This window comes from Manacus candei, unplaced genomic scaffold (assembly GCF_025592945.1).
Source record: "Manacus candei isolate 608988 ecotype Guabito, Panama unplaced genomic scaffold, ASM2559294v1 h1tg000014l, whole genome shotgun sequence".
NCBI classification, from domain to species: Eukaryota; Metazoa; Chordata; class Aves; order Passeriformes; family Pipridae; genus Manacus; species Manacus candei.
Window position 1 is genome coordinate 72,636,618 of NW_026138062.1, and position 13,832 is coordinate 72,650,449.

At 37.8% G+C, this 13,832-nt stretch overlaps 1 protein-coding gene across 5 annotated transcripts in view; it reads right to left on the minus strand.

The window, feature by feature from the left end:
• ROBO1 (roundabout guidance receptor 1) overlaps positions 1–13,832 on the minus strand; it is a 706,479-nt gene that overhangs the window by 113,056 nt on the left and 579,591 nt on the right. The gene's annotated exons all lie outside the window — the stretch shown is intronic.

Here is a 13,832-nt window from a genome sequence, read left to right on the forward strand (position 1 = left end):
AAGAAAACGAAGCAAAAAATTACCCAACAATATACCAACAGTACAGAAAAGTGTTTTGTTTTGGTCTTTAATGCTGCCTGTTGTCAGTGAACTTTATATGAACGAACGCATCAGTTAAGGAACATCATTTGGCATCTACAGATGGTCTCTGGTACTTCCACACAGTAACACAGAAAACCCATATGCAACTCTTATTTAACTTCCAACTTACAAGCCAAGTGATAAGAAAGCTAGAGAGGGACTTTTTACAAGAGCATGTAGTGATAGAAAAAGGGGCAATAGCTTTGAACTGAAAGAGCGCAGGTTGGGATTCAGTACTGGGAAGAAATTCATTACTGGGAAGGTGGTGAGGTGCTGGAACAAGTTGCCCAGAGAGGTTGTGGATGCCCCATCTGTGGCAGCGTTCAAAGCCAGGTTGGATGGGGCTCTGAACAACCTGGACTAGTGGAAGGTGTCCCTGCCCATGGTAGGGAAGTTGGAACTGGATGATCTTTAAGGTCCCTTCAAACCCAAACCATTCTATGAGTCCTCTCACAGTTAAGATGGCACAATTTCTTCTGCTCAGGTGACTTGGGGATAAGCATTGCAGAGATTGCTTTGTGTCCATTTTTTTTCTGAGATACAAGGTCGGCCTGCCAATAACTCAAAGGTTTGTGGTTAAAGAGTGGCCGTTGGCCTTATGAATTGCACCCATCCCTGAATTTTTGGCAAAAATTAATACATTAACCAAAACTCCCAGTTCTCTGATGACACTACAAGACACTAAACACTTGTCCAGCCTTAGGCAAACTCATCTTTGCAATTTGGCTTGTGTCTTTTTCAAGGAGAAATATTAACAATCTTTACTGATCTCTGGGAGCCATCACTTAGCCTAAGCCAGGACCACATCCTTTAATCGGAAGAAGTCAGGTTTGCTACCTTTACATAGGTTTTTATTTTTGCTACATTACTAGAATTTGTTCTTTCTCATCATTTCGCCAAGCCCAGGCCTAGGAAACTCTAGTTTCCTCCAATCATTCACTATGAATTTTATCAATAGCTGTGTGGTTATTTTTCTTTTCGGGGGAGGAGACATACCGTGCTCAGCAGACCACACAAGGACACAGTTTAACAGAATAATGGCATTCCTAAGTCTTGCCAAGTAAGTGGCATTAGGTTTAATATAAAAATAACTCAAATGACAACAAATCTAACATGCTAGTTCTCTCCGCTGCTGTTACTCCATACACGCTGAAAAAGGATAACTTAATGGGAAAGCACATTACAACCAAAGGACTCTTAGGGTTTTTAGAAAGCTGTTTGTCATTCTTGCTACCTGCAATGGTCTTGTGTCAACAGCAAATAGTGCCAAGAATCTGCAGCAAAAAAATACATCCCTCAAGCCATGGATCACAGATATATGGACATTCACCACTGAATAGAGGTTTGGTTGTTAATGCTGCTTCAAAGGGAGGTGTGATTTACTGTCAGCTGTTAAGGAATGTGGTTGTGCTTGGGGATTGGCAGGTACAGCACTACCACCAAAACATTCCTCTCTGTAAGGTCTTTCATGCTGTTAAGACCTTTGAAAATGGTCCGAAGGCAAATGGGGCATCTACTTTGGGCCAAAGGTACACATTTTCCTCACACCTGATTTCTGCAATGTTATCTCATCCAAAACAAAGGAGGGGAGAAAAAAATTATTTGTAGTTATTTGTTTTGGAGGATTACTGTCAAATAGCCCTGTCAATAATCAGTAGGACTGTCTTTGATTTTTTCTTCTCAAGTACACATTCTTTACATTCTATCCCCTACCATTCACAGTAGCTACAGTCACTGACCTGTGTCTCCAGCTTGGTTCACTGGAATGTAATACACAACAGGGAAAGTTCCACGTTGACAAAGAAGTGTAGACAGGAATCAAAAGCAATAAATAAAAAATATCTTGCCACTATTATAGGAAAAAGATACAATTTCTGGAAGTAATGAAGAACATCTCTGTACCAACAAGACTTAAATATAGTAGAGATCTCACCAGACATCATCAGAATTTACTAACCCCTTCCCATACTAAAGCACTGACATTTAAAATATTTCAGTTCAATGACTGAAATTTCTGGATGCCCTGGAATCAGGAGATATTAATGCACTAAAAAAGGATAATCAAGGGTGAAACGTCGGTATCACTTTAATAATACAAACTAATAAAACAGAATGATAGGACTTAGTGAAGAAATTATAGGATATTTTCAGTGGAAAGGGACTTCTGGAGGTCATTTAGTCTACAACAATGAGATGCTATTGGATGAACATGTTCTCTTGGACAGACAAGGTCTCTTAAACAGATCTAGGGTACACAGTTCATTAAAAACAAAACCAACCCAAGAAACAACACAACAAATAAAACATGCACCTACTGCTTCCCATACAAAAGCCTCAGAAAGCATGCTACATCTAAGGACAAAGAATTTGTCTCTCTTAAAAGCAAAACTCAAGGATATTTTCCTAATATGAACTTGGGGAAAATTCAAAATATTTTCAGCTATAACATCAATTTATGTTACATCTAGAAGAAAGAATACGTTTTCAAAGAGGAGAATGATGTCACTTTTAGTTATTCAGAAAGGTAAGCCAAAAGACCAATCCTTTAGCTCCCCTTCTGCTTTCAAGAAGGTTTTATTAACTTTAACCCACATTCTCTTACAGCTTCCTTACTATATTCCTCCATATACTGATGCATCAAAATTGGATGCTTCAAGTTATTTTCAGTTATGGAAGCATTAAAATACTACTCACAGACACTGAAAACTTTATATATCCTTCTTCCATTTATACTGAATATGGCATTAATAACCAGATGTAATTTCTGGTGTTCCCAAGCAACCTTCAAGCCACCCAGGCACAGTAAATCACACAGTATAAGTGGCTAAGTTGACACTGCTTCTACTGAAGTCAAAGATTTTTTTCTATTTACTTTAATACTTTAGAGACTCGATGTGGTTTCGAACCTCTGGTCATAATATTACTACTTTTTTTTCCCCTTCCACTTCTCCAAACTAAAGAATATTAAAGAAGAAGGAACAGAAGTTGCCCTAAGTTATGAAAAAAAAGCCCATATATCCAGTTCCCTTTGCCAACAGCACATGAAAGTGCAGAAGAGTTTATTTGCTATGTCACAGTTCTATTGCAACACAATAAAAGGGGTGTTTTGACCATGAGTAAGAAGCCTCTTATTACTGCTGAAGCTTGTATCACTTGGATAAATCTAAGAGACATACAAAAAAAGCACCCTTAAGTTTTAAAAAAATGAAATCAAGTGATCTTAGTAAACCATAATGCTTTTCAAGTCTGAGAGACACCATAAATCTAAGAGGAAAGCACCTCAGATGACTTTAGCACCTCTGAAGCAACAAAGTCCAGTGCTTGCATAATAAAAACAAATTACTTCTGTAATTTCTTCACTCCTTAGTCTTATAATAGCTTTACAAGCACTGTACCTTGTCTGCAAACCAAGATCTTTCACAAATTAACCAGTTCTTAATAGAATGCCTTAGGAGGACATCAAAGGTCCAGACCACAGATACATCAAAACAAGGGTTTTTTTCTCATTTACTATGAATTATTTTGGCTCTAACATTATATAATGAAATGGTAACAAAATGTAATCCATTAGAGATTACTCCACAGATAGTCATCATGTAATTATTTTTGCAGCTGTAAAGTAGATACATGCTCTGGTTTTTTGTTGGGGTTTTTTGTTGTTTTTTTTTTTTTTTTTCCTCAGGCCCTGGTAATCTTGCATGAAGTTATAAATCTACAATTTTCATCCCTTACTGAAAAAAACTTATTTTTTCCTTTCTGTCCTTCATAGTCAAGGTTCACTGTAAATTGAGAATGCATTTCCTTTTGAAGATATATTGGAAGTATACTTTGCAATCCAGTACAGCAAATGCTTTCTGTCACCAAACGGTCAAATTTCACCACAGGCACCTCTTTCTACACATGTGCAGCAGGAATGAAAACAGATACATTAAGAGGCTGTTTGCTTTTTTCTTTTTTAATAGAATTTCTGTGTAGAATCTTCATAGATATACCATCCCTCCTCTGCCCACCCCACCCTCCCTATTTCTGACAGACCATGGTTAAAGGTTGACATTTCACCTCATATTTTCTAAAATACAATGAATAATGGTTGTTATCATTGTCATTGCACAGCTAGGACAACTCTATGATCTTGCTGTGTGAACATGCTGAACTGATCAGATTCAACAGTAACTTTTGTAACTCCACTTAAAAGTCAACTGCTCACACAACTACTTCATATCATGTACTATTCAATCACCTAAACAGTTTTACTTTGCCTGGAGAACCTTTCTCAGAGAAGAAGGGAACTGGCAATCACTTGAGGATAAATTTTTATTGACAAGCCATGTAAGTAGAGACAGCACTTTTCTTTTGTGTAAACCCTAAGCAAGGCTTTGCCAAATGCAGCACCCACTGTTTTTTTACCTTAAGTTCTTTGTTGGCTACTATAAAAAAAGAGTATGAAGTCATTACTGGGTGAAATAGGAGGAAGGTAGGCAGGAGTTTTTTGCCTATATACAGCATAGATAATTAAGAAAGATTATTGTTCCAGTTTATCTTTAAATAACTGTGATTAAAAGAGGTAAAGAAAACACAAGGAAAAATAAACCAACCAGAAAGTTCTAGTCAATACCTGAAAAGAATGAATATTTAAGGAACACACCATTTACCATCACACATTTTGGATATCATGCCTTAACAGGTGGTATCATGCAAGATCTGGAAACAAGAAAACCTCCTGAAAATTTTGATTACAGGTCTATTCTAGTACAGACGGTTCATGCTAGATCAGTTCAAAGCAGTGCACCAGAATACATCCGGGATCCCTAATGAGCCAAGATCTTACAGCCATGGTCACCCAGTGAACAGAGGAAGAGAGGGAAATGAAGGTGTTTGGGGTGCAGTTTCTTAGTCAGACCAAGGCAACCTTAACACACTTCAAATCTTATAAAAGACATCACTCAGACTTGCTTCCCACTGACTCTCCTGCACCCTCCCACACTGTTTTGCAAGTCTGCTTGCTAGAGACTGGGGAGACAAAGTATCTCACAACTGGGTAACAGGAGCAATCCCAACAATTTCCACTCTTTGATCATGAAGATCACTGTAATCTTTCTTTGAATAGCAGCATGTGCCTCAAAAACGGGGGAAAAAGGGAAAAAAGTGAAATAAATTCCTCACATTCCTTTAGAAAACAACCAGACCTCAGCTAATGAGCAAGTTTTCACCAGCAAACAAAACTATCCTAACATCAAACGAGCTAAAGCTGAGTAATGCAGCCTTAATGGCTCACTGTCCTGTCTTTTGGCTAATTTTGTTAAAACTCCTATGTAACAGATCTTAAATTCTTTTAATACCCATCAATTCTATTATTTTAATTCCTGCAAATATATAAAAAGTATTTCCATGCTCCCCTTTTCCTCCCCAACAAAACAGCAGTATTTACAAACAAAGTTTCCACCTAATACTTAATCTAACAAAATATGACGAATGAACAACAAAAACGAGAACTTGCTTTAAAATGCTGTAAGATTAGAAAAACAGAAATAGGATTCAGGTGGTTATATAAATCCTCTAATCCCATGAAGCTGTAATCAAAGAGAAACTAATTATTTCTTAGTCAGGACTGAACTGTTATTCAAAAGCAGAGCCGTTCCTGAAATTTAGGACCAGCAATGATCCCACTACCCACTGAACTTGTAATTCCAATTTAGTGAGACACACCAGACATTTTTGGCATTCAAATATATTATAAGATGGTTGTCAGTTGGAAAACGGCTTCAGACCAGGTGCTTAATTTTAATTACAACTAACTTAAGCATCAGCCAGAATTATGGTACCTTGTTTAAAGACTTTCCTGGCATGAAATTTATACAGATGTCAGGATATAGTTTTTAATACATTCATGCCACTAACAGGAAAGTGTTGGAGCACCTAATTAAGTTAAAAAGAAACAAAAAAAATTGCATGCATTATCAGATTTAACTCAACATATGTGTTAGCATGGTACAGTTTACACCTTATTAAGCTGTTAACTGGTTTGACCAAAAAACTTGATCATTTACAAATGAGAAATATTCTTTTCAGAATATACCTCCCTAAAAGTCTCCATGTAGTCATATAAAGTTAAAGGAAAAACTTGTTCCCTAAAAAAGATCCTTTCCTTTCCTTTCTGAACGTGTTAAAATCAGGTTAACACCGGTGTTAACTACAATACATAGTCATTAAAATGGAACAGGAGGAGTAGGGCTATAAATAGTCAGAAATTACATTTAACAAGATCACTCATGTAATACAGGCAATAATTTTATGCAGTGACTGGGTCCAGCAACTGGACTGCAATTGTATTGAATGTTTCAAAGATGTCACACTTCCACAAGGCCTCCAAGAGGCAGGAAGACACAGCCGGCATGCCCAGGGCTCCTCACTTCCATGCTTTCCATTTCTCTTATGTTTCCTACCTTGGAGCACTTTGACCTCTTTCTACCCTTCCTCAGCTGGACAAAAAGCCTTCTACAGGCAAGCAGATGCCAATCAGTTCACCATCTCCATCTCTAATACACTTCCAGCCTTCTCTGAGCTTCAATACTTTAGAACCACTAGACACATGGCCAGCTCCCTGACAGCACAGGACATCCCTGACTGCACAGTCTGAGAATTCACACTGAACAGGCTTCCAGACAGAAGAGACTGCTCATTGTGAAGAGACTGATCATAAAGCAATGACCATGACCTGACATCATCACAGCAGAGATCAAGTTTGAATCTTCGGCTAATCATTTGTGACAACACATTCGATGTAATGTATTCACAGAGTGCTGTCCTCCTCTACTTCAAACTCTGCCCTTTAGCAAAACTTACTACCTCAAAGCCTGAAGAAACAAAAGTACTTTAAAGTCTAATGTTATTTTTTTGTTTAGTATTCATATGCATTAGCATGAATTAGTTCAGCACCTGACCTGAGTCTATGTAACTGAACTCACAGTATCATACATATACTTCTATTTAAGATCTCCTTTAGTTAAAGGAAACAACCATCAAAAACCCGCAGAAAAACAACTGTATTTTTTGTACTCTACTACCACTGAGACCAATTAATTTAGTTTAAACAGGTGGTTCATAAACACTTCCTCTATGATGAAGGGTTAATGAATGCAAGAAAAGATTTGAAAAAGTCCTTTCTCTCAGACACTTCAAAAATTTAAGATCTGCCTTTTATTTTTAAGCTCTTTCTTGTGCTAATATGTCATATTGTCAAAAATTTATTTTTAAGCACTTTTAAGATTTTGGTAGACATTGCAAGAGACATACAGAAATTTTAACAGTAATTTAAATTTGGAAGAATAAAGAGCGCTAAAGAATAGCATTATTTAACTTGGATGAATAAAAAAAAATTAATGAGATAATTAGAGACTGAATTGTATACATAGAATGCTTTACCCAATTTTGGGAAGAGTTGGTCAGAAAACCTGTATTGCTACTACCCACCACAGTAACGCAGAATTTCCAGCAGTGGGAAATTGCCTATTTCTCATCAAACATGCAGATCTAATAAAGATTTTACTGAATCTCACACCATATTCTGCTATAAGAATGCTAACAGATTGAAAGTGTCAGGAAGCAGTATTAAGTTCATTTAGATACCTATGTAATTTAATATTGACATTATTAGTACGGCCTCGCTGATGACACCAGCAAAGAGCACTGATAGTCAAAGCAACAAAGAAACATAGTTTTGTTTTAACACTGATAAACAGAGCCAAGACACAATCCAAAACTAGCTGAAATAGAGCTAAATACAGGTAATACAAACAGCAGCAGTGAAATTAGATCACACTTCTAAAGCACTAACAAAATATAGTGTCTCCATTACTGTATCCTTTAAGTTGTTTGAAAACAGATGCTCTCCAAAGAATTACGTTTTTCATTGATTGCTTTTCCTCTGCCTGGCAGAAAAGGACCTCAAGGTGTTGGTTGACAGCAGCTGAACATGAGCCATCCAGTGTGCCCAGGTGGCCAAGAAGGCCAATGGTATCCTGGCCTGTACCAGCAATAGTGTGGCCAGCAGGACCAGGGCAGTGACTGTCCCCCTGTACTGGGTACTGGTGAGGCCACACCTCGAATCCTGTGTCCAGTTTTGGGCCCCTCACTACAAGGAGGACATTGAGGTGCTGGAGCATGTTCAGAGAAGGGCAGCAGAGCTGGGGAAGGGTCTGGAACACAAGTCCTGTGAGGAGAGGCTGAGGGAGCTGGGGGTGCTTACCCTGGAGGAAAGAAAGCTCGGGGGACCTTATCACTCTCTACAACTATATGAAAGGAGGTTGTAGCCAGGTAAGGGTTGGTCTCTTCTCCCAGGTAACAAGTGACAAGGACAAGAGGAAACAGCCTCAAGTTGCACCAGGGGAAGTTTAGATTGGATATCAGGAAAAAAAATTCTTCGCTGAAAAGATGATCAGGCATTGGAACAGGCTGCCCAAGGAAGTGGTAAAGTCACCATCCCTGGAGATATTTAGAAGGCATGCACATGTGGCCCTTGGGGACATGGTTTAGTGGTGGACTTGGCAGTGCTTGGTTAATGGTTGGACTCGGTGATCTTAAAGGTCTTTTTCAACCTAAACCATTCCATGATTCCATACAGCATGATCAAATTAGGGGATCTTCATATCTACTAAGCTCAGTAGTTACCACCTCTGGAAAGGGTCATTCCCTAATACATTCAGCAATACATGTTAGCAAACAGAAGACCAGCACACTTCTAATCCATTAAGGTAGAAGGAAATCAAAGAGTGCTGCACCTGCTAGATTACATCTTTTAAAAGGTGTTGATGACAAATACAAGTCATATGCTTGAATCAAGCAATATACTACACTGAAAAAGCAGTTAAGTATTTAGGCATTTGGCAATAAACATATGACTGCACATAGACTCTAAAATAAACATATTTATTGTCATTCGTTATTGTCATTAAGAAACTTACAACTGTCAATAGAAAGAAATTCATGTTTAAGGAGCAGGTTGCAAGAAAAAAAGACTTCCAAGTAAAAACCATTGGTTGCAAGTTACTGATGATCATTATAAAAATTTATGGAAACCATTCACAATGTCGATTTTATTTCACTAGTTTAAGATTTGGGCTTTAAGTATTGCCAGGAATCTTACTGGGCGACACAGCTGTCAACCCACAACAATATTTCCATGCGTGGGAAGGAAATTGTAAATGGATTAGATGATGAATTGGGAATCAATTAAATGACCAAATCTGATAAGTCATATAAAGAGTAATTTTAACTCCTGTGAGAAGGGTAACTGACAGGCCTAAGAGAGCATGTTGCAGCACTGGGAAACCTAATTAAACCCTGAAGGATCTGTGATGCCTCAGGCACGCAGCTCTGAGAGTATCCCTTAGGTTGATTGAAAACTGAAAACAGATAAGGAGAAGAGACCTAATTATTAATTTGACTGACTGTGTAGAAAACGCGATCCCTCTCAACGCCTTCCATGTATTACACTCTAGGACAAGGAATTTACTACCTGTAAATAAGAATTTATCTCCTGGAAGGATAGAGCCCATGGTACAGATTGAAGAGACAATTTCCCTTCGCTTACCCTAAATGTTTACCGGCATTTGCTTTGGGTTTTTTTCATCATCATCATTAATATTAGTAGTAGTAGTAATAGTAGTAGTATTCATTTCATTTTGAGTTTTGGGGTTATTCGAATCATGCTGGATTACAGACAATATTTTCAGCATGACTAACACAGTTTATTTCTAAATTTATGGACACAAACCAAGGGGTTTTAGACACAACACAGTTCACCCAAGAACTACGTCTTTCAGACATCATACATTAATTTTCCCTAGGCAAAGAAGGGTTTGCGTCTTTAAATCCAAGGATTTGGCTGCAGTCTGTAAATAAAGATTTTTCTCTGTACACTCTGAATCAAGGCTCTGGTGTTCAGTTTGCAATGAACTGTTGGCTGCAATGGCCTTCCTAGAAAGCAGATTATAATGGAGATAAAGAAGCAGATTAAGAGGCTGCAGCGAGATCTTGTCTTGGCCCTCCAAATTAAAGCATAAAGAGATAACTGAAATGAAAGAGACAGATGGACCAAAAAAAGAAAGAAAAAACGTGAAAAGACACTTCACCAAAACTCCAGTGTTTTCCTTAACTACTTACCAAACCTTATCTCATGAGCAGAATCGGGTTCCCTTTCATGAAAGAAGACAAGGACCAACCCAGAAATGCCACTGTCCTGTAACTCAGGATTCCAGGTGAAAAAAATAAAGGAAGAAATACAGGTAGCAAGGACATAAAGCAAACATTTAGCCAATTTTCAACTAGAGGTTAAAGCTGGGATGTTATGGTACTGGCAAATGGAGCCAGATTGCAACTGATTTAAAAGGTGTTGCTCTTAAATAGCAAGCTATGCTGGCTTGAGTTGTGTAAAACTGACTCTCTTCCTCTAGTTTTTAAGCGAAAAATCCCTCAGTAGGTCAGATCTAAAGAAACCTCATTTATCTTTACCTGTATTAAAAGAAGAGAAGTGACTACTCCAGAGACTTGTCAACGAAATTGTGGCAGCACTGTTCCTGTAGTGCAGGGAAGACTTAAATGGCTGATGCTTGTACATTTGCTAATAATCCTTTCACTCTCAAGAAAAAAGCTTTTCAGAGACGTTTTCAAAGAAATAGATTCATGATAAGGTTTCTGCAGTGTGCATAGCCCTAAATCTGCATAGGTACGATGTTAGTGTTTCGTTCAAGGTCCTGTCTCAACACAGTAATTTTATCTATGTCCTTCTGCTTAGCATTCAAATCCTAGGGTGTTATAACTGCACTATTACCATCAATGCTTTTTGAAAGGACTCTATTTCCATGAAAAAATCACCATTATGCTGTTGAAGTGGTTGAAAAATATGACATTTTAATATCAGAGAATATACGGTATCATTATCGCACTTCAAGAGCTAAGTTGCTTCTTTAATATTCTGGAAAATTGTATTCCCCCATTACACGTGAGGTCAAGCCTGAACCATCAGTCAGAAGGGGTAAGATGCAGAAACTTTATATGGTTGAGTGGCTAATTCTAAATAACAGCAGAGCTAACAACAGCATTTGTTGGCACCACACACTACAGCAAGGCCACCCTGCTCAAAAACGTTGCTGAACTATTGCATAAATTTTTACTGTGTTCTGTCATTCTCTTATTGTACACAATTTTATTCTCTTGACAGGATCTGCAGACCACAGAGTTCCACTCCCTTTTTTCCTCTCTCCAGACATACCTGAGTTAGATAGTAGATGTTTTGTTAATTATACTCTGCATGTCCAAATACATGAATACATAATCCTTAGAATAATGTTATATTGGTTTTTCCCTCCTAAAAGACTTAAGATGTAAATTGATAAGAGATTGCCATTGTAGACATGGATAAACCTTTTCAAAATTACATTTATACCAAATATCATATACTTTCCAAATTACTTCTGCCGGTTTTGGAAAACAATGCAAGAAATCTCCTCAGGGGAAAATGGCAGACAGACTTACACAGAGGTCATATAGAAATACAGTCTTCATCTAATTAAATTAACTGCTTTCAGTTAGATCCCAAATGGCACAAGGCAAACCTTTGTTCTATTTCAGGCATATTCTAAGAAATGAGTCATTCTGCTTTCTCACTATAAAGAAGCATGGCAAAATACCATACACTCAATTTTTTTACTGTTCAGAATTTGAGAAATCACAAGACAGACATCTTCATGATTTACAACAATAGCTCATCATTGAGAAAACATCTGAAGGCTTCAAATACTGTAAAATTCCACAAAGAGCATTACAAAAAGTAGCAAAGTTAAAAGCTATAACAATGAAAAACGGTTTTGTAAGCAAAGGGACACACCAAGTTCACCAAGTTGGAACTGTGAATTGCAGCTCTTGGAGATTTATATGTTACTGTAAATGGCAAGACAGTAAAATCATACAGAAAAGTACTTCTGCATTTGGACTCTTATTCTGGCTTCAATCCCAATGAGATAGTCAAAGGCAACGTGCCAACTGATCGGTATGTTAGTATTTAATGTGCAATAAGTGCTACTGAGTAAAAATCAGAGAAACATTGCCTGTTAGCAGAGTCTGCTGTATTGCTGGCAGGAAGGAGTGCATGAAGTTCTGGATCACCCCATGTGGTAAGACAGCAGCCAGAAGTCTGATTCAGAATTAACAAAAGGAAACAGAGGGCGATGCTCAGCATGAACACAAATGCACATAAAGCCAGGCAGATTTCATTACTGGAGATTTTAATTTTGATTAAACGTTTCCTTTTATATCAGGTCGCATTCATTGTTTTCTACCCTGTGTTTTCATTAATGCTTTAATACACACAGAACATTAAGCTGCATAACTTCAGTCTTGCAGCTAAAGATAGCATCTTTAATAACAGCTACAGAAGAGATGCTGGCATCCATCGCTGCCCAACTCAGCAAAGCTCTGAGGCACCCTGGGGTGGCGGGGGCTTTGTGGCACGCAAGGCAACGCATCTGCACTCCCCACCAAAGGAAAAGGAAAGTGGGTGACTGTAATGTTAACTTGGACTGTTTGGAATAGGAACTTTTAAATGCACCTGGGACAAAACAAGCCAACGTAACAGAAGTGGCTGTGAAGGTCAAAATGGATCGAGGCAGTGAGTGCATTTTGGGGAAATGCTGGTTTTGCCTCTGTTTTAAAGCCTGTGAGGCCACAGTACAGTGTAACTTCTTCATAACTCCCCAGGAAATTACTGGGGTAAAGAAACTGTAACATGGTCTTCCAGCAATTTGACTGTTGTCTTTTTTTGCCCCTCCTTTTTGGTATTTCTACTTACTAATGACGAAAGTTTGGACAAAATTCAACAGACCAAGATTTTTTTTAATTCCATACAAGCTGGCGTAGTATTAGGAGAAATACCTACGCTTGATGTCCCTTGCCCTTACAAACCTCAGCTGTGGAGTGCCATGAGACACTCTACAAAGACCTACCAATTGTGTTAATTCCATTTCTACCCATCCTGAGCAGCCCACACAGGTTAATGTCCTGGTAAACCACAAGACTCTTTAGATTTCCATTAAGAATTATTATAGAGAGAAAAAGCAAAGGTGGTATTGAGACCAAGATTCTTCTGTTTCTTCACAAACTCTGAATAAATTTTCAAGTCAGTTCAGTGGTCTCATTCTTTTCTGTATGTTTAAGCACAAAAAGTAAGCTTGAAAACATTATAAGACTCGATCAAGACTATCAGTAGATGCAGAAAAAAATATATTTTCAGGACAATTTAAAAAAGTAAATACATTGCTATTAATTTTGCCAAACAGGGTATTTAGAAGCCATTGAACTTGTGTGATAAAAGCTACCGGTATCTTCTAATAATTCATTCAGAAACAACTGAGTTAAGGGGGAAAATACCAATATCAAAACAGTAGCTGGATTGCCAAAATCCTTACACTTGTTTTTCTAATATACTGTGACAATATGTTTTTGGTGTTACAGGACTTTCCAGTGGGATGCTGATTACTTTCATTGTTAGACACTTTAAAACTTACTGGTGAATGGCACTGCTGGGATTATTTATTGCAACTCATTATTCTTGGTGTCTTTAGTGCAAAAGAACATAGGCTTCAGCACTCTACTTCTGGTTTTCCATCCTAGTTAGTTAGTTAGCACAGGAAGCTGTACCAGGCACATCAGATTTTCAACTAATTTGTTAGGTTTCTGGTATGCATATTTATATAGGC